Raw genomic sequence first — 23,283 nt, forward strand, 5'->3', positions numbered from 1 at the left:
TTGTTCTGTTGGTAAAATTTTATATAATCAAGTGAAGCTGAAACTAGAACTCAGTTAATTATTAAAAAAAAATTTTCCTCATTTTAAAGGAAAAAGAAAAATTTGAAACTTGCATACAGTTAATTTTTCAAAAAGTGTTGGTTCTAAACAAAAAGAACATTTGGCTTTTAAAATTTTATTTTCAAACTTAAGTCAATATTAAAAGCTGAGAAGTTTCAGCTTTATGTTTGTGAACTTTACTTAGATAAAAAAATTTATTTAATTTATGTTATATTCAAGGTTATAAAAACATCCGTTTCTTACTTAACTGTTTTGGCATCAGTTCGAGCGTAAATAAAAAATTTTTATTTTTCATATATCGAATTGAAATACAGGATGAGAAATTCTATATGGAAAATTATTCCATATATATGTACTTTTGAAGAACAAATGTAAAATATGTTAAAATAAGAAAAATTTTTCCGATAATAATTTTTACTTGCTGTTGTCTTTTTTGTGAAAAATTTCACTGTAATAACTAACTCTTAAAGCTTTTAAAAATGAAATGTATTTTTTTTAAATTCATCTTATTCTTAAAGCTTGAAATAAAAATTTAATTTTACAACTTTGAGTCTTAAAATAATTGAATTCCTTAGAAAATTTTTGTCAATATTGAATTTTTGACAAAGAAATTATTAAAATTTTTCAAAATAATTGAATTTTTGCAAAGAATTTATTGTATTATTTATGAAGGTCATTAAATTCTTGTCTAGAATTTTATGATTTTCTTTTAAGATAATTGAATTCTATCCAAGAATTTTATTGACGCTTTCTAAAATAATTGAATTTCTGGGAAGAATTCATAATTTATAAACATAATTAAATTTCTGCCAAGAATTTTATTCAAAACTTTTAAAAATAATTGAATTTCTGCGAAAAATGTTATTATTCATAAAAGTAAATTGAATTCATGTGAAGAATTTTATTAGAATTTTGGAGAATAATTGAATTGTTTTGAAGAATTTTATAGTAGTAGTAGAATTTTCGAAAAAAATCCTGCTGTTTTGATAAATTTTATTAAAATTTCTGAAAATAATTATATTCTTATGAAGAACTTAATTAAAATTTAATAGAAAATATTTGAATTCTTTAGAGAATTTTTATTAGAATTGTATTAATATGTTATTTTATATGTTTTTATGTTAGTAGTTTAAAAATTTTGGCTTTTACTGATGAAATAATCGCCTTTTTAAAAAAAGTTATCTTGATTTTCAGGAGGAATAAAATTATTTTTTAACTTTAAAATTAAATATACAATTGAAAATTGTTTTTTAAAAAACAAAAGCAGAGGCGTTGTGCAGAATTTTATCAACTTTAAAACAAGACCAAGAACATCAAAATCGGATTAAATTTGTGGGCTCTACGTTAATTTGTCCACGGCCGTGTTTTTCGTCCCACTGTGCAAGGGGGCAATTTTTAATACAGTGGAACCTGGCGGAATGCAACGATATTTAAAAATTTCTTTTACAATTAATAATGGTCAACAAAAATTATTTCCACTTTTAGTTCCAGAATATTGTAAAAATATTACAAAATTAAGATACAAAACAATTTTTTAAAGATTATAAAATTCATTTTCTGTAATGAAATTTAAAAAATCCAGTTGCATTCCGACAGGTTTCACTGTAATTCAATTTCTGCAATTTCTCCCTGATTTAACATAACAATTAACATCAACTTTAACTTTCACTTAGACTTTAACATTTAATTTAAAATTCAAAGCAGAAGTAACAGTCGAAGTCAAAATCGAATCGAAAATGAAAGTCAAATTAAAAAAATTAAAAAGCAGGAACTTTATCTCCACAGTCTCCGAATATTAATTATTTAAAATAAATAAAATGAGTTTTTTTGTTACTTTATGCAGCAGAATGATGACGTAAAATTTATCATACTTTAAACTTTGACAAAGTGAACTAAAAATTACATTTTAAAACAAAGTTAGCTTTCTTCTCCAAATGAAAACGACCATCTTCCTTGAAAGTTTGAAACAAGACTGACTGCGTGTTTAAAAAGGAAAAAATTGATTTTACATATATGCTCAACACTATTATTATTACTGAAAGTTATTAATAATTCACTTTCGTATTTTAAGCATTTTATGGAATTAAAGAGAATTTTTTATGATAACAAGAAATATTATCTTAAAGAAATTTCCAATAAATGAAATGAAACGAAAATGAAATGTTCCACTAAATCTATTTAATATTAAATCAAAGAATTTCGCCTTTTCTCCGTTAATTATAGACAATAGAATTTAAGTTTTAACCTGAATATAATTATACATTACGTCTTGTACTACGACTAACGAACAGAGTAAAGAAAATGAAAAGTCTAAAAGGGTGAACGGGTGTCATTTCAACGGCAACCGTCGACATGGAAGCATACAATTCCTATATTAAATATAATAAATACTTTTTATGTGCCATTGGAGTATGGCCTGATCAATCAAAAATCACTCAAATATTAATTCCACTTTTTCTAATGATTAGCCTTATCAGTTTTATCGTGCCGCAAGTAAATATAAATAACGAAAATATATTTTTATAACCCAGTGAGAAATCACTAAGATTCAATATAAAAATTAATTAATTATTTATTTTGAAAAATAATACCAATTTGCAAAACTAAAAAAAAAATACTGTCTATTATTAGGTGCTGGCTATAATAAATAATTCGGATAATGTGGACATTATAATGACCGTCCTTCCTTTCTGCCTTGGCAACTTTATTTGTATAATTTTTTTAGTGTCTGCTGTCATCAAAAAAAGTAAAGTAAGAATTTTTATTTCACCTCTCATTAATGTCCCTTCGTCAACTAATTTATTTGGGCGATATGGCTAAGTTTTCAATCGTTATATTAATAAACGTCTTCCTCGATTTTTTATTCAGAGATGTGAAATTTTTATTTAAAGTTTTAAAATAGAAAAACATTTCATTAAATAATTCTTTCTTAATAACGTGTAACGGAAATTTTTCTTCGTCATTTTCATAACTATCGCTCCCGGGCAAAGCTCAAATCCCATTTATGTTTTTTTAAAGCATTTTACTGAAACAAATATTTTTTTAGATAGGATTAATTTTATCGAAAATGAAACAAGATTGGTTATTATGTAAATCAGATTCAGAATTTGAGATTTTACGTGAAAATGGAGTGCAGTCGAATAAACTGAATATGGCAAGAGTTGGTAAATAATTTTAATTTTTATATCTTCTACATTACAACAATATTTTCTACTGTTTATAGTAATATTCATATATTATGAGAAATGAAACTCAAGTTATCAACGTTGATTCAACGAAAAAATTTAAAAGATAAATTTTTCTAAAACAGATAGACTAACAAGGATTGAAAAAAAAAATCCCCTGACATTTTACTAACTTTATTTCTGCTTTCTTGGGACAGAAATATGGTAACTGAAAAATAATTAACATTAAATTAATATCTAATGATAGAAACAAACGGTAATAAAAATCTTTTAAGTTTTGTTAGATTAAAAAAAATTTTAATTTATAGAAATTTTCCTGACTTTGAATGAAATTTTCAACTGCTACCTCGCACCGGTAGCTCTATATTTTTCTTTTGATAAATACTTATTCTAAGGTCAGAAGCTATTTTAAAAAAAATTTCAAAAGGTTCCAAATCAGGGAAAACAGTGATTTTGTTTTTTTTTGTCACAAATTTTTCGAAAATCCGAGAATTTTAAGTAAATTAATAATTCCTCGCCTCTGTAGCAATTTTTTTCTTTTGATAATTGTTTATTTTAATATTAGACGCTATTTAAAAAAAATCCAAGTCGAGGAAAGCAGTGATTTTTATTTTTTAAATGCAGGGCTCGAACCAGTGAAAGTATTTAAAAATACGGACTTTACGGGCAAAAAATGAAAAATTACGGACCAATTACTGACAAAAAATATAATCAGTCCGAGTCAAATAGGAGAACATTTTACTTAAAACTTAAAACTATAAATTAAATTTTTTATAACAATAACTATAAAACATGAAGAAATCGATAACTCCGAGTCTTCGACTCGGAGTGATCGTTTTCTTCATGTTTTATAATAATTAAAAATGACCAAGTGATAAAATCATTATCAATTCAATTATTATTTTCAAGAATTTTTAACTGAAATACTTCTTTAAATCGATTATTTTTAATAATTTTCAAAAAAGTTCTTTGACAATTTTCAAATACATTATTTTTCATAATTTTTGAAAAAGTTCTTTGAGAATTTTCAAATTTATTTCTTTAATTCAATTTTACAAAATTTCAATTATTCGGAAATTCTTCAATTAATTATAATTTTATTAGAAAATAGAAACTTTAAATAATTTTTAAAAAATCCGCAATTAAACTTATTCAAAAAAAATTAATCCCACTGAATTGTTAATTAAAAATTTGAAATATTCAGATTTTCAAAGATTTTAATTTGAAACCTTTTCAAAATTCAATTAAAAAAAAAATCATGCTATAATGCTATTAATATTCAATTATAATCTAACATTTTAACTGAAACTCATTTTTAAATCAATTTTTATTACAAAATTCTACTAGAGTTCAATTATGTATTTAAATACAAAGAAAAAAAAATTACTGAATAATTAAATGTTTCTTAAAATTTAATTCTCATAAAGAATTTTATAAACAAATTTTTAAATAATTCAATTCTTTTGTCGAATTTTAATAAAAAATTTTAAGAATAATTACATTTTTCGAGGAATTCTATTAAAATGTATTAAAAATAATTGAAATTCTACGATGAATTGTATTATTTATGAAGATAATTGAATTTCTAAAAAGAAATCAATTATTTACGAGAATAATTAAATCTTGTAAAAATTTTATTATTTATGAAAATAATTGAATATTTGCAAATAAATTTATAAAAAATTTGTAAATAATTAAATTCCTGTGAAATTTTTATTATTTTATGAAAATAATAAATTAAATGTTTACGTAGAATTTTAGTAGGATTTTTTTTTTAATAATTAAATTTTTTTGAAACATTTGATTAAATAGTAGATATTGAAAATCATTGAATTGAGGAAATTTTTTGAAAATAATTGAATTTTCCCAAGAATTATATTAAAATTTTTGAAAATAATCAATTTCGGAGAAGAATTTTATTATTAATAAAGATAATTGAAATTTTGACGAGTATTTTTGTTATTTTTTAATATAATTGAATTTCTGCGAAGAATTTTATTATTTTATAAAATAATTGAATTTCTGCAATCATTTGTAACTTCTCAAAAATTCTCCAAATAATATCGTGCAATTTATGAACTTTTCGTCCTTATTAAAAGAAAAAAATTGCGTAAGAAAAAAATAATAACTTCTGTTTCACAATCTTTTTTTAAAATTTGTATCTTAAACTTTTTAGAGAAATTTTTTAAAAAAATTTTTCGTTGAATCAACGTTATTGGTAACTTGAGTTTCATTATGAGAAGTGTATTTCAGCTTTCAGTTATATGGCTATGATTGAATTCCTATCTTTGCCACTAATTCCAATTTTTTTGGATGTAATAAAACCATTGAATGAAACTCGGCCAAGAAAGCATGTCCATTTAACAGATTATTTAGTAGATTCCACTAATAGTTATTATTATGCAGCAATAGCAGTACATCAGTGGCATGTTACGATTGTATTCACCACATTAATTTTGTCTGTTGATGGCATTTTTATAGTATTCGTCTACCATGCTTGCTGCCAATTGGAAATAATAGGGTAAGAAATTAATTTTCCCCCATAAAGTGTCTTTTGGGCTAAATATGAACAGTTAAATTTTCAGATTAATCTAAAGATTTAAAATTAAGTAGGACCATAATATTTTAATCTCAACCCATTTGTAAGTGTATTTTGATGAGAAAACAAAAATTATCTTTGATTTTTTTCAATTTAGTGAATAAATAATAACTGTTTACATTTTAAAAGAATATAATTACAGATTCAAGATGAAGAATCTTGTAAAAATAGACTTCAACGTATCGGCTTACGACGATAAACTTTTACACAAAGAAGTTATAATCTGCATTAAAAAACACAAATCAGTTATAACGTTAGTATCATACTTTTATTGGAGTAATAATTAATTTTGTAATCTTCAGGATATTAATATTATTCAATAATTTATTGACATGTATTATTCTTTTTAAGATTTGTAAATTATATTAAGGATTGCTTTTCATTTTCATACTTTACAAGTTTGGGAATAAGTATGATGGGATTGAGTTTGACGGGAGTTCAGGTAATGAGAAACTACTTCTTTTTAATTCAACCATTCCATTAAGGAGAGTGAGAGAAAATTAAAAACAATTTTTCAGATGATTATGTCACTGGAACATCCTCGAGAGGTTTATTCAGTTTTTTTGTTTACTGCGACGCAAATACTTCGTCTATTTATGGTAACAATGCCAAGTCAACGTCTGATAGATAAGAGTACTCAACTTTCACGAAATATGTAAATGCTAAAATATATAAATTCAAAATTCAAATTCAAAATAAAAGAATTAAAAAAGAAAATTTATTTTATTTTTTTTTCTCATAAGAAAGATTTTGTCAAATGCGCAACAAAAAACATTTAAATATTTGAACTAATAAATATTTTTAAAATTTAAGAATTATAAAAATTAAGATAATATTTGTTTTACATTTTAATATTTACAAAAAAATTGTTTGCTTGGAAAACTTTCATAATAATAATAACAATAATTTAAAATTAATTGAATCAATTTAATTAATAGTAATTAAAAAACAATATTTGATAAAGTATAGATTAAATTAAGTGTAAATTAAAAAGGACAATGACGCCAGTTTAAATTATTTTTTAGACACGATGGTCTTTGGTATAAAATGTCATGGAGAACACAAAAAATGCTGATCATGATGATAATGCGTTCTGCAATTCCTTGCACATTTACTGCCGGAAAAATGTATACTTTCTCAATGGAAAATTTTTGTTCAGTTCGTAAAATTTTAGTTATTCAAATGAAGCTGAAACTACAACCCAGTTAATTATTTACAAAATTTTTTTCTCGTTTTTAAAGAAGAAAGAAAAATTTGAAACTGACATCTAGTTAATTTTTCAAAATTTCTTTTCTAACAAAAAGAACATTTGGCTTTTAAAATTTTATTTTCAAAATTAAGTCAGTGTTAAAAGCTAAGAAGTTTCAGCTTTGTGTTTGTGAACTTAACTGAGATAAAAAAATTTATTTAATTTATGTTATATTCAAGGTTATAAAAACATGCGTTTCTTACTTAACTGTTTTGGCATCAGTTCGAGCGTAAATAAAAATGACTATTTTTTGTATATATGGAAATCGAAATACAGGAAGAAAATTTCTATAATATTTACTTTACAAGAAGAAATGTAAATTGTTAAAATATGAAAAATTTTGCCGATAATAATTTTTATTTTATTTTTATTTAGTCTTTTTTGTGAAAAATTTCACTGTAATATCTAATTCTTAAAGCACTTTGAATTTAAATGTATTTTTTCTTAAATTCAACTTATATTTAAGCTTCAAATAAAAATTTAATTTCACAACTTTGGGTCTTAAAATCATTTCTTTTAATTTGAATTTAAGAATTTGATAAGTAAAATCTTTCGAGAAATTTAATTAAAATAGCAGGAAAATAATTGAAATCTTATTTATTTTTGAATTTTTGAAAATAATTGAATTTTTGCGAAGAATTCAATTATTTTTTATAAAAATAATTGAATTCTTGTTTAAGTTCCTATTTTCAAACAGAATCTTTATTTCCTACAAATTTTTTTTTCCTATTAGTTACAAGCAATCAATATTAATTAAATTTCAGTAAATAATTGAATTCTTTAAATTAATTTTATGACAATTTTCAAAAATGATCAGACTGAATTCTGTTAAAAGAAATTTTATAAAAATTATATTGAAAGTAATTCAATTCTTGCGAAGAATTTTATAAAAAAAATTTAAAATATTTTTTTAAATTCTTTCAAAGAATTTATTAAAAATTGCACTAAAATTATTTGAATTCTTCTGTAGAATTTAATTATTTTTTGAAATAATTGAATTATTTCGTTAAATTTTAATAAAATTGTATTGAAAATAATTTAATTAAATTTTCTAAAGAATTTTATTAAAGTTTTTTAAAATAATTGATTTTTTTCAAGAAATTTTATTAAAATTTAAAAAACAAATAAATTGAATGCCATCAAGAAATTTTAATAAAATTTTTGAAAATAATTAAATTCCTGTTAAGAATGTTGTTATTTATGAAAGTAATTAAATTCTTGTGAAGAATTTTATTTCAATTTTAGATAATATTTAAGTTCTTTTCAGGAATTTAATGAAATAATTGATTTTTTTAATTTACAATTAAAATATCTGAAAATAATTATATTCTTATGAAGAACTTAATTAAAAATTGAATAGAAAATATTTGAATTCTTTAGAAAAATTTTATTAGAATTGTATTAAAAATAATTGAATTCCTCAGAAAAATTTTATTAAAATTGAATTTTTGACAAAGAAATTATTGTCTAGAATTTTATGATTTTCTTTTAAGATAATTGAATTCTTTCCAAGAATTTTATTGACACTTTCTAAAATAATTGAATTTCTGGGAAGAATTCATAATTTATAAACATAATTAAATTTCTGCCAAGAATTTTATTGAAAACTTTTGAAAATAATTGAATTTCTGCGAAAAATGTTATTATTCATAAAAGTAAATTGAATTCATGTGAAGAATTTTATTAGAATTTTGGAGAATAATTGAATTGTTTTGAAGAATTTTATAAATTGAAAAATTTAATCCCGAACGGTTAAAAATAAAAAATGATAAATATTTAATTAATTAATTGTGTTTATAATTTTATTTTTCCTATTAGTTACAAACAATCAATAATCTTTAAATTAATTTTATGATAATTTTATAAAAATGACTGAATTCTGTTAAAAGAAATTTTAATTTTTTAAATTAAAATGAAAATTGAATAGAAAATTATTAAATTGAAAATAATTGAATTTTTACAAGAATTTCATTAGTATTTTCGAAAAAAATTCAGCTGTTTCGATAAAATTTATTAAAATTTCTGAAAATGATTATATTTTTAATTTCTTATGAAGAACTTAATTAAAATTTAATAGAAAATATATGAATTCTTTAGAAAAATTTTATTAGAATTATATTAAAAATATTTGAATTCTTTAAAAAAATGTTAGGTATTAAAATTGAATTTTTTACAAAGAAATTATTAAAATTTTTCAAAATAATTGAATTATTTTAAAGAGTCGTATTATTTATAAAGGTAATTGAATTCTTGTCTAGAATTTTATTATTGTTTTTTTTTAAGATATTTGAATTTTTTCCAAGAATTTTATTAACACTTTCTAAAATAATGTAATTTCTGCGAAGAATTCATAATTCATAAACATAATTAAATTGCTGCCAAGAATTTTATTTATAAAGGTAAATTGAATTCTTGTGAAGAATTTTATTAGAATTTTGGTAAATAATTAAATTGTTTTCGAAGAATTTTATAAATTGAAAAATTTAATTCCGAACGGTTAAAAATAAAAATTAATAAATATTTAATTAGTTAACTGTATTTATAATTATAATCATTATTGTTATTATTATCTTAATTATTTCTTCTATTATTGTCTTTTTTTACTGTTATTGCATTCCAAAAATAGAAATAAAATAAACAAATTTACAATTAAATTATTTTCCAATTATCTTTTTTTCTTTTTCTGTTTTTTTTTTTTTTATGGGGGAGGGAGCGTTAAATTTAGCGCAAAATGAGAAGCAAAAGACATTCTACACAGAGAACTGAAGGAAAATACAGGGATTTTCCCCGAGATATTCCGAGAAATACAATGGAAAATCATTAACGAGGTAAGGATGCAAGTATATCGTGAAGCACTTCTTGCAACTGGCACTATGTTCTCGCGTCTCGTCTTTACCCTCTTCTCTCGGTTTAATTAAATTCCCGAGAGAAGCATCGGTGTCGAGCTAAGTTTTTTTTGTCCTGCGCTTAGGCGCGAGAACACACGCGTGAATGCGCACTAATTGATGGATGAATTAATTAGCGCGAATAATCGATCAAAACCCTCTCTCAAAATACTTTCCTCAATGAACCTATACATATATATATATAATACCCTTTTTCATCGTCTCTCCCTCTCTCTCTCTCCTCTCTTGAAGAAACCTTGATCGCTCGATCAACGCTCTGAAGAGAGGAGAGAGAACCTCATCATTCGATTACACTCAATGTCAATTAGCATCATTTTTTTTTTTTTCATGGAATGAAAATTTTACTCAAAAGACCAGTTTTTTACCTACTCTTCTTTTTTTTCCTTTTCTGCTGTATTATTTTTTTTCCTCTTCGATTTTAATTTACTGCTAGTTTTCTGTAATTAATTTCTTTTTTTTTGTCAGCATTAGAGAGTATTTTTTCGAAATTTTCCTTAATTATTCTATTTACAGATTCCTCTATCTCATTTATAATCTGGCTATATTAATCGAATCGTTTTGTTAGATTCTGTCGCAGTTATCGCACGCTTTTTCAGACTCATGCCGCACATAGCTTGCATAAAAAGTAGTAGAGAGGGGTGGCAATGCAAATTTATGTAAACCCCAGTCGTTGGAATATCTAGCTACATTAACTAGGGAATTTTCGCGCTCTCTGTCGGAGAAAAAAAATCTATGGTTTGCATATATATATATATATATACCACCTTTTGTTGACTTTTATTGCATAAATAAACAAAATTCTTATCCCACCGAAAAAAAATGATAATTATTATCAATTAATAATAGCAAAAAAAAAAATTAATAATTACGAAAGAAGAATAATAGAAAATATAGTAATGAAAAAAAGAATACAAAAATCAGGATTGCCACAAAAATTTAATTTTCTTTTTCCCTGATTTCCAGACAAAATTTTGACTTTTTCTCTGACTTCTAAAAAAAATAATTTAATTAATTAATTAATTAGGAATTAATTAATTATTTTAATTTAATAATTCAAAATTATTTTCATCACATCAATATTCAATTATTATTTTCTACAATTTTTAACTAAAATTTCTTCTTTAAATCAATTATTTTTAATAATTTTTGAAAATAATTGAATTATTGCGAAAAAATTTATAACAAGTTTGCAAATAATTTAATTCCTGTGAAATTTTTATTATTTTATTAAAATAATTAAATTTTTTTTTAAATAATTTAATTCTTTGGGATAGTTTTGTTAATAATATTAAAAATCACTGAAATAAGGAAAAATTTTGAAAATAATTTAAATTTTGTCAAGAATTTTATTAAAATTCCTGAAAATAATTGAATAAATAATTCTACAAAAATTGTTAGTTAATAGTATGAAAAATTCAGATTTTCAAAGATTTTAATTTGACACCATTTCAAAATTCAAATATTATTTTTAAAAAATTCACGCTATAATAGCGTTTACTATTCAATTATTACCTATCTGAAATTTTAACTGAAATTCACTTTTGAATAAATTTTTATTAGAAAATTCTACGAGACTTCAATTATTTAAATACAAAAATAAAAAAAAAATTAATTAAATTAATTAATTTTTAATTCTTAAAATTGAATTCTTTCGACGAATTTTAATAAAATTTTTAAGAATAATTACATTTTTCGAAGAATTCAATTAAATTTGTATACTAGAAATAATTGAAATTTTGCTATATGAGCTTTATTATTTGTGATAATAATATTGAATTCTTGGGAAGAATTTTATTAAAATTTTCAAAAATAATTAAATTCATGTAAAAAATTTGCAGAAATTCGATTATTTTCAAAAATTTTAATAAAATTCTTGGAAAAATAACAAAAGATTCTTTGCTGATCTAAGAATTCAATTATTCTTGAGAATGTTGATACAATTCTTAAAATAAGAATTAAATAATTTTCAATACAATTTTAATTGAAATCCATGAAACAATTTCAATTTTTTTTTTAAATAATTGAAATTTTTCAATGAATTTTATTATGTGTGGAAAATTTTCGGAAAGAATTTTATAAAAATGTTTTTAAATAATTGAATTATATAGTGAAAAATTATATTATTTGTGAAAGTAATTGAATTCTTGCAAAACAGTAATATATTTCTTAAAATTTCTTAAAATTTTACATAATTTATGTTAATTATTAAAGTCTTACGAGGAATTTAATTAAAATTGAATGAATTCTTTTAGGAAATTTTATTAAAATAGTAGAATATTAAAAATCATTGAATTGAGAAAAATAATTTGGAGTTTCGCCTAGAATTGTATACAAATTTTTGAAAATAATTGAATTTTCAGAGAAGAATTTTATTATTTATAAAGATATTTTAAATTTTGTCAAGAATTTTCCAAATTTGTTGAACATAATTGAATTTCCACGAAGAATTTTATTACTTTTGAAAATATTTTTATTATTTATGAAAATAATAAAATTATGTTTGCGTACAATTTTATTAAAATTTCTTAAAAATAATTTAATTTCTTTTGGGTAGTTTTATTAAAATATAGTAGAGATATTGAAAGTTATTGAAATGAGGAAAATTTTTGAAAATAATTGAATTTTGAAGAAGAATTTTGTTATTTAAAAAGATAATTGGGATTTTGACAAGATTTTTTTTTCAATTTTGAACATAATTGAATATTGTGATAAGAATTTTATTACTTTTGAAAGTAATGGAATTTCTGCAATTATTTGTAACTGCTTCAAAATTCAATTTTTTTTTAGTGTTTTTAACTAAAATTCTTCTTTAAATCCAATATTTTTAATAATTAATTAAATATATTTTGACAATTTTAACTAATTTTAGAAGATTTTGAATTATTAAAATTTTTAAAAATTTAAGTTCTTTAAAATTTCTAATTAAATTCATTTAAAATTGAAATTTTATAAAATATCAAATTAAAACCTTTTGAAGTTCATAGTTGTTCTAGATTTAAGTTATTTAAAAAGAAATTTTTGTCAGAGATTGAAAAAATTGAAGGTTTTGCATTAGAATTCTTGTCAATTTCATAGTTTATGAGTCAAACAAAAAAAAAAAACACAAAAATTTAGAATTTTCTTATGAATTCTAAAAATTAATTTTTTTTTCAGTAATTTTAATAAAAATCCCTGACTTGTCCCTGAATTTCCTGTGTCAGAATTTATAATTATTATAGTTATAATAATATTAAAACTATTATATTCCAATTCATATTTTATTTTTATAAAAAGAAATTTGAATTAAAAATTTTTACGTTCTATTATTTTTAAAGTTGCTAATTTCATTTAAAATTTTATTTAAAAAGTGAGTAAAAAGTTAGCTGCGGGCGTAAGCGCGTGAATGGTTGTTAATGATTAATTAAAATTAGTAAAAAATAATTGTATAAATTTCTACTGAATATTTATTAAAATTCATGTAGAAATCCTGAAAATTCCTGAAGTTTGAAAAAAAAAATTGTAAACCTTATAAAGATCGTTTTATCCTTGTATACTGTATGTAGAAGAGGAACACTGGTATTGTTGCCATGTAAGTGGTAAAGATCATTATCAAGACGAAGAGTTCGATCAGTGATATCGAACTTGAGATCCTTTTCCACTTCCTGCGCGAAGATATACACTAACGCTCCATCAATCTTGCGGATATCGAGTGGCTAATCGACCGCAAGATCGCGTGAGACGCGTGCATGTTAAGAGTTTGGCAGCATGCTAATTACTCAGCATGTCGCTTCAACAATGGCGCAATAATTAACAATTATACGCACTTTGATAATTATACAGCACGACTGCTGAGTTATCACCAGTCTAGTCTGTCTACAAAGCTACTTATTTATTGTTTGCAGCGTGGGTGCACCACTCTCACAAACGCTTAATAGAGAAACATGTTACTTAAGTATACACCACCAAAATTTCATCCTCTAAAATGATTAAACATCATAAATTTAAATTAACAATTTCGCCTCAAATTACCGCCACGCAGAAACTTTAAATTCCGAAATTAAGTGTCAATCAGTGTTTATTTATTTTTTATTATTAATTACCTTATCCTTTTATTCTAAATTTGAGGATTTTAAAGAAATGTAACCATTGCGCAGACTTCGCACTCGATAATTAATTTTAAAAAAAGTAGCAAAAAATAGCTTTCAAACTAAAAAAAGTAGTAAAAAAGTAGCTATCGAAAAATTAAACTTAACGACCAAAAAAACTCGTTTCAGATACTTAACAAAACTAAAAAAAAAAATTCCATTCTACATTTTATTTTCCTGCCTTTTTCCTAATTTTCATCAAAAATATATTTACTTCTCTCTTATTCTGCTAATAAATTGAATTCCTGCAACGAATTATATTATTATTCATGAAAGAATTTAAATATTTATAAAAATAATTTAATCCTTGCGAAGAATTTTATAAAGATTGTTAAATAATTGATTTCTTTCGACTAATTTTGTGCAAATTCTAATTTAAATAATTGAATTCATGAGAAATTTTTATTATTCATGAAAAGAATTGAATTCTTACGAAGATATTTACAAGAAATATTTTAAATAATTGTATTCTGTTTGGAAATTTTATGAAAATAGTAGATATTGAAAATTATTTAATTGCGAAAAGTTTTTAAAAATAATTAAATTTTACAAAAAATTCTATTTTGACGATAATTAAATGTCTGTGTGGTATTTTATTAATTTTTTTTGTAAATTTTTGAATTCCTAAAATGCATTTTATTATTTGTGAAAATAATTAAATTCTTGCAAAATATTTTATTAGAATTTTTAAAAATAATTGAATTTCCAAGAAGAAATTTATTACTTTTAAAAATAATTGTATTCTTGTGATGAATATTGTTATTTATAAAAATAATTGAGGGAACGGCTTCTAAAAGGGGATACGCGTGGATTCTCGCGTTTAAGTTTTGTCCACTTGGTCAATTTTTGAAAGTATTACAAATTGCAATTTGAATTACCGAAGTTTGTGGAAAATGGAAAGGCGCATCTTTTTTCTTTAAGAAATAAATTTATATCTTTTTTAGTTTATAAAATAATGAGAAAAAACTAAATTTTTGAAAACCAAAAAATTTAAATGTTTTACGTCTTTAACTCGTGCTGGTGTTTTTGATTTTTCATATTTTGTAATCAAACAAAAACAAACTCACAGATTAAGGTTTCCTGAAACCAACTATATTTTTAAAACTTCAAAATCTTAATTAATAAAAAGTTTATTAATTTTTTCGAAAGACATTGCAAAAAATGTTTTTTTTCAACTTTCAACGCTTCGTTTATCTAGGAAATTTCAAGGTACAAAAAACTTCCAGTGAGAAAGTTTTTTATTACGATACGGACAAGTTTTCTCTAAAATTTTATTAAAATGATATGGATATTTACAAAGTTATTAATGTTGAAAGCGTATGGTGCGTCAGATTTCTTGCGCCTGGAACGCATTGAGTACCGAATTGTTCGTTTGCATGGAACATATTAAGACTATTTTAGTTTATTCATTTGTTTACTTAAAATAAATACAATTTTTATTAAAGTCACTGATAAATTTTTGCAATATTATTATTATTAAGAAGTAACCAATAATAATTAGCCAAAATCGTCTGGAAATAGTTAAAATTTACTGACATACAAATAATTAGTACACAGTTATTTTGACATAAATGTAATGTTAATTTAACTAATAAAAGTTTATTAAGAATAGTAAAAATATTATTATTTTAATTTGTGACTGGTTTTTTAATATCAAAGTAATTTTTTTTTTTTAAATAATATTTAACTATGGATTATGACGATTCATCTAACTTTATATAACAGTAGCATCAGTTTATTTATTCTAACATGTATTGTACGTAAAGACATATGGAATTATTTTTAAAAAAATATTGCAGAATTATTCGCAAAATAAATTGTACAATAATTCCATATTGTATTTAATACTTGAAGTTAAAACAAATTTTATTTTATTTATATCTGTATTTTGGCAAACATTTTCATACAATTGATTTTTTTGTCATCATGTGCACTTCAAGGAAGTAACCCTTTTTTATATGCTATTTTTCTCAAAGTTGTCATTTGTTTTCACTCTACGGAAAAATATGGTGTCCAGATGAGTCGCGGTTGCCGCGACCGTTGACTGCAAAAAAAAGGGTTCGGTAAAACCCAATACAATTTTCCCAGGATTTCGAGATTTTTTTATCACAATTAAGGAAATCGATATCTTTCTCCAAACGAACAGGAGTTTTTTAATAATTATTTTAAAAACATTAAATGTAGTAAACGAGATCATTTTGACGAAGAGTGGAAACCTTGAACTAAATGAAACAAGAAACTTAAAAATAAGAAATATTATTTTAGTTGACTTTTGTACATATATAACAAAATAAAATATTTATGTTAAAAATAAATTTCAATAAATTTTATTATATATATATTGACAAACACATTTTTAACGCGTTGCAAACTAACAATTTGGGACTCAATGCGTTCCAGGCGCGAGAAATCTGACGTACCATACGCTTTAAACATTAACAACTTTGTAAATATCCATATCATTTTAATAAAATTTTAGAGAAAACTTGTCCGTATCGTAATAAAAAACTTTCTCACTGGAAGTTTTTTGTACCTTGAAATTTCCTAGATAAACGAAGCGTTGAAAGTTGAAAAAAAATATTTTTTGCAATGTCTTTCAAAATAATTAATAAACTTTTTATTAATTAAGATTTTGAAGTTTTAAAAATATAGTTGGTTTCAGGAAACCTTAATCTGTGAGTTTGTTTTTGTTTGATTACAAAATATGAAAAATCAAAAACACCAGCACGAGTTAAAGACGTAAAACATTTAAATTTTTTGGTTTTCAAAAATTTAGTTTTTTCTCATTATTTTATAAACTAAAAAAGATATAAATTTATTTCTTAAAAAAAAAAGATGCGCATTTTCATTGTGTATAAATTTATTTCATTGAATTTGAAAATTAAAAATGTTTTAAAATCACACTATTCGTCAATACTTATACGTGAGAATCCACGCGTATCCCCTTTTAGAAGCCGTCCCCTCAATTCAATTTTGCAAAGAATTTTATTAAAATGCCTCAAAATAATTGAATTTTCAGGAATAATTTTGTTATTTATCTTTAACGATTGAATTCTTTCGAAGCATTATTTATGTAAATAATTGAATTCTTGGGAAGAATTATATTAAAATCTAAAAGAATAATTGATTTACATATTTCAAAAAAGTTTAATTAAAATTGCATTTAAAATAATTGATTTCATTCGACAAATTTTACTAAAATATTTGAAAATAATTGAATTCCTGTGAAAAATTCTAATATTTTTGTAAATAATTGAAAATTTTCAAAGATAATTGAATTCCTCAAAAGAATTTTATTAGTTTTGAAAATAATTGAATTATTGCGAAAAATTTTATTAAAATGTTTAAAAAGAATTGAATTTCTTTGAAAAATTTTGTTATTTATGAATATAATTGTATTCTTCATAAGAATTTTATAAACATTGTTTTAAATAATTAATTTTTTCTAAATGTAACAAATATTATGAAAATTTTATTTTAAATAATTGAATTCATATGGAAATCTTTATTTGTGAAAATAATTGTAATCTAGCAAAAGATTTTATTAGCATTTTTTAAAATAATTGAATTTCCAAGAAGAAATTTATTACTTTCAAAAATAATTGATTTCTTGTGATGAATATTGTTATTTATAAAAATAATTAAATTTTGTAAAGAATTTTATTAAAATGCTTCAAAATAATTGAATTTTCGGGAATAATTTTGTTATTTATCGATATAATTGAATTCCTTCGAAGAATTATTTATGTAAATAATTAAATTGTTAGGAAGAATTTTATTAAAATCTTAAAAGAATAATTGAATTATTTCAGTACAATTTAATTAAACTTGCATTTAAAATAATTGATTTAAATCTCAAAATTTTACTAAAATATTTGAAAATAATTGAATTTATGTAAAAAATTTTAATTTTTTTGTAAATAATTGAATTCTTCCAAAGAATTTTAAAAAAACGCTTTTTTAAATAATTGATTTTTTCGAGGAATAGAAATTAAATTTTTAAGAATTATTACATTTTTTTAGCAATTTCTGTAAAATTGTATTAAAAATAATTGAAATCCTGCAATTAATTTTATTATTTATGAAAATAAGTGAATTAGTTGCTAAGAATTTTATTAAAATTTTCAAAAATAATTGAATTCCTCAGAAGAATTTTATTAGTTATGAAAATAATTGAATAATTACGAAAAATTTTATTAAAGTGTTTAAAAAGAATTGAATTTCTTTGAAAAAAAAATTTTTTTTTTTTTAAATAATTGAATTCTTCTTAAGAATTTTATAAACATTGTTTTAAATACCTAAATTTTTTCTAAATATAACAAATATTATGAAAACTTTATTTTAAATAATTGAATTCTTGTGGAAAACTTTATTTGTGAAAATAATTAAATTCTTAATTAGAATTTTATCAAACATTTGTTTAAAAAATTGAATTTCCATGACAAATGTTATTATTAGTGAAAGTAATGGACCGAATGGCTTGTAATAAATTGAATTGGTGACAGTAATTGAATTATTGTGAAGAATTGTATAAAAATTTTTTTAAATAATTGATTTTTACGAAATTGTTTTCTAAAATGCTATTCTAAATTAATTGAATTCCTGTGGAAATTTTATTATTTATGAAAATAATTGAATTTTTTTGCGAAATTTTATGAAAAAAGTAGTAAATAGTAGGTTTCAGTAGATGAGTGCGAAGCCTCCCATGTCCTTAAAGAAATGGTTACATTTCTTTAAAATTCTTTAAAATTCTTAAATTTAGAAAAAAAAGATAAAGTAATTTTAAAGATTTTTAAAAAAATTTAATAATTTCTTTAAAATTCTTACGCTTTTTGGAATTTTTATCTGTTTGTTAAAACTTGCTATTGTCTTTTAAAGAGACTTAACTTATATCAAGAATAAGATATCAGGTAAATAAAGAAAAAGAATCATGCTCAATTTTCTAATATGAAAATGCCTCAAGGAGATAAATAGTCAAAATAATACAAGAACGTAAATTATAGAAATGTCAAAAATTCCCAGTCACCATAGATCAAAATTTTTAGAACATTCTTTTTTGGAGATAACTATCCATCATCAGCCAAAATGGAGCCAACGATCATAAATCTTTGAAATTCACCAAAATCTGATTACAAATAAACAATCTAATATACATACGCGAAAATAGATGAAACTTTTGAAAAAGCGCTCTCTCAACCATCTTGAAAAACCAGTCTCACAATTGTCTATTCTGACACTCGAGAAAATAATATTTTTTAGTCAAACAAGTCTTTTGAATACAGTCATTCAAGAACAGGATTGTAACAAAAATTTAATTGTATGTACATCAATCAAACTGATACAAAAAATTTGAATCAATTTATGATTTGATCTACATTTTTGGTATCAACCGGTTTGCCATTTGATACTTTCAAGTTAAGAATGGTTCTAAATATAGTTCGTTAAATTAATATTTATTTGATTTAAATAAACATTTGGTTAAATTTAGTGAACTTGACAGTAGAACTCAAATTTTGCGTTGGAAGAAAAAATTTGGTCTTCTAAACGCACAGAAGTTTTCTTGAGAGTATCAAAGTGCAAAGTGGATGAAATTGATGCTAAAAATTAAGATCAATTTTTGATTTGATCCACATTTTTGTTATAAATTTGTTGCAATTTAATACCATTAAGTTAACAATGAAGCAAATTTTGGTTCATTGGCATTAATTCGTTGCAATTTGATACCATCAAGTTAACAGTGAAGCAAATTTTGGTTGAATTAATGAAATAAGGGCACTTTTGTATAAAAGTGATTGATTCAACCAAAATTTGCTTGTTTAAAACAAATTTTTGATTTGAATTTCCCCAGACGTACGTTAATCATTAAGAAGATTGAAGCAAAACGTCCATTACAGAAAGATCCCAAATTTGGCTGCGAAAAAGAATGCATCATAGATTAAGACCTTATCGATCTAAAATGATCAGATAAAATGGAAAATATTATGGAATTTTCTCAAAAAAATTGCACCGCCCGGGAATCGAACCCGGGTCGCAAGAATGGGAATCTTGCATGATACCACTACACCAGCGGTGCCCGTGGCATCCGTGAAAGAAGATTCCATTGAAAGCTCTGCGAAATTGCTTGGGTGCTCTAAAAACGATCGATGGAGTCTGAAGCAAGCGAAACTTGTACTACTTCTCCTACTCCGGCCGCTATTTCCAATAGAGAAACTTTTACAGCATTTAATCCAGTGAAACTTTGGATAATGTTACTCGAAGCAGGACTTTTTCGTATTAACAATGCTATAGTATAGGTACTATATATATATCATAATTAGCAATAAATTAATTCCCGATAATATTATCCAACTTTTGTTCTAAAAATTGTTTTTCTATAAATTATCTATAGTCGTTTGTTAACTTTTATAAGTACATCGTAGTCTTTTTGTTTAAATATAATTACCACCGCAGTACAGAAGGAGTATTTTAATTTTTAAGACAAAAGAGTCTTAATTTACTCTTTAAATCTGAATTAATAGTTTTCTACTAATTGCTAAATTTAGTAAATTTTACTAATGTCAAAAAGAGCATTTTTTGATCTTTACTAAAATTAACTTTAAAAATGTAAAATCTTTTCAAAGCGCATAAAATATTTAAATATGTGAACTATTTTAAGAATAAGCGGAAGTTTATTTAAAGTATACCTAACTTCTTTTTCTAAAACGGACATTGAATTTTCGAAATTTTCTTTAATTATTTTCCTCCACAGTATCTTCTAAGGAGTACTAACATTTTTTCCCCTTACATTAGAAATAAATTTCCGAGACTTACAGAGAAGGTCTATATAAGAATTACAAAAAAAAAAAAAAATTCAGTAAATTCAAGAGCTCAGAGATAAATCTTGTAAGACTTACAGAAAATTCAATATATACTTATTCGAGCAACCACAGATAAATCTTGTAAGACTTTCAGCAAAAACTGTACAAATTACACAGGAGCTATTGTAACTGCAACTGTACATTTAAAACCGAGTTTTATAAAAACTTCTCATACATGTGTGTATGAAAAAAAAATTTATATAGAAAAATATATAGAAAAAAATATTAAATATGTAAAAAAATAAATAAAAAAAAATATAAATACTCTCTAAATGTGGGAAATACCCATCGAAAAAAAGTGGTTTCCCTCGTATCGCCTCACTGCTAAATAATTTTCGATTTTTTCATGTTTTTAACTAAAATTATTCTATAAATACATTATTTTTAATAATTTTTGAAAAAATTCTCTAAGAATTTTTAAATTAATTTGTTTACAATTCAATTTTACAAAATTTCAATAATTCGTAAATTCTTCAATTAAATATATATATATATTATAAAATAAAAACTTCAAATAATTTTAAAGACAAAATCCGCAATTAAACTATTTCTCAAACAAATTAATTTCACAGAATTTTCAGTTAAAAGTAAAAAAAATTTCAGATTTTCAAAGATTTTAATTTGAAACTTTTTCAAAATTCATATACTTCTAAAAATTCACCCTCTAATGCTTTTAATATTCAATTATAATTTTTTATCAATTTAAATAAAAATTGTATAGAAAATAATTGAAATTCTGCGATAAGTTTTGTTATTTATAAAAATAATTGACTTCTTGCAACGAATTTTATTAAAAAATTTTTCAAAGAATTGAATTCCTGTGAAAATTTTTTTAAATAATTGAATTTCTCAGAATTTTTTAAAACTTTTTCAAATTAATTAAATTCCTTAGTGAAATTTTATCAAAAAATTGATAAAAATTGAAATCTGGCGAAGAATTTTATTAAATTTTTTTTTAAATAATTTAATTACCTACTGTAAAACATTTTATTTTTAAAAATAATTGAATTCTTGGGAAGAATTTTTATTAAAATTCTTTAAATAATTAAATTCATATAAAAAATTTTGTTATTTGTGAAAATAATTGAGTTCTTAAGAAGAATAATTGTATGAAAAATAATTATTGAATTATATGGGAAAATTTTATTAAAATTGCAGTATTATTAACTACATCTTGTAAAGAATGTTGTCAAAAATTTTTTTAATAATACAATTTTTTAAAGAATTTTATTTAAATTTTTCAAAATAATTGAATTTCTCAAAACTATTTTCTTAAATTCTCTGAATATAATTGAATTCTTTCGAGAAACTTCATTGAAAAATTGAATATAATTGAAATCTGTTGAAGAATTTTATTACAATTTTTTTAAATAATTCAATTCCTGTGAAAAATTTTATTTTTGAAAATACCTAATTGAATTCTTGGGAAGAATTTTTATTAAAATTCCTTAAATAATTGAATTCCCTTAAAAAAATTTGCTATTTGTGAAAATAATAATTGAGTTCTTTCGAGGAATTTTAATAACAGTTTTAAGAATAATTAAATTTTTCCAGAAATTCGATTAAAATAATTGTATTCAAAATAATTGAAATTTCACAAAATTGTTACTTAAAAATATGAAAGAAATTCATATTTTCAATGATTTTGATTTGAAACCTTTTCGAAATTCAATTATTTCTAAAAATTCACCCTCTAATGCTTTTAATATTCAATTATAATTTTCTATCATTTTAATTAAAATTTGTATAAAAAATAAATAAAATTCTGCCTTAAATTTTGTAATTTATGCAAATAATTGAATTCTTGCAACGAATTTTATTAAAAAATGTTTTCAAGAATTGAAATTGCTGTGAAGAATTTTATTTATGAAAATAATTGAATTCTTGGGAAGAATTTTTATTAAAATTCCTTAAATAATTGAATTCCCTTAAAAAAATTTTGCTATTTGTGAAAATAATTGAGTTCTTAAGAAGAATAATTGTGTAAAAAATAATTATTGAATTATATCGGAAAATTTTATTAAAATTGCAGTATTATTAACTACATCTTGTAAAGAATGTTGTCAAAAATTTTTTTAATAATACAATTTTTTAAAAAATTTTATTTAAATTTTTCAAAATAATTGGTTTTCTTAAATTCTCTGAATATAATTGAATTCTTTCGAGAAACTTCATTGAAAAATTGAAAGTAATTGAAATCTGTCGAAGAATTTTATTACAATTTTTTTAAATAATTGAATTTCTGTGAAAAGAAGTTGTATTTTTAAAAATAATTGAATTCTTGGGAAGAATTTTTATTAAAA

The 23,283-nt window shown here is 22.2% G+C and overlaps 1 protein-coding gene and 1 non-coding gene across 2 annotated transcripts in view; both read right to left on the reverse strand.

Moving 5' to 3' along the window:
• Positions 1-23,283, reverse strand: part of LOC122504526 (unconventional myosin-IXb) — a 140,849-nt gene that overhangs the window by 104,476 nt on the left and 13,090 nt on the right. The window lies entirely within an intron of this gene.
• Positions 20,126-20,196, reverse strand: Trnag-ccc. Its single transcript has one exon. It is a non-coding gene; the product is annotated as a tRNA-Gly (tRNA).

The sequence above is a fragment of the Leptopilina heterotoma genome, unplaced genomic scaffold, assembly GCF_015476425.1.
Source record: "Leptopilina heterotoma isolate Lh14 unplaced genomic scaffold, ASM1547642v1 Lhet_111, whole genome shotgun sequence".
NCBI lineage: Eukaryota > Metazoa > Arthropoda > Insecta > Hymenoptera > Figitidae > Leptopilina > Leptopilina heterotoma.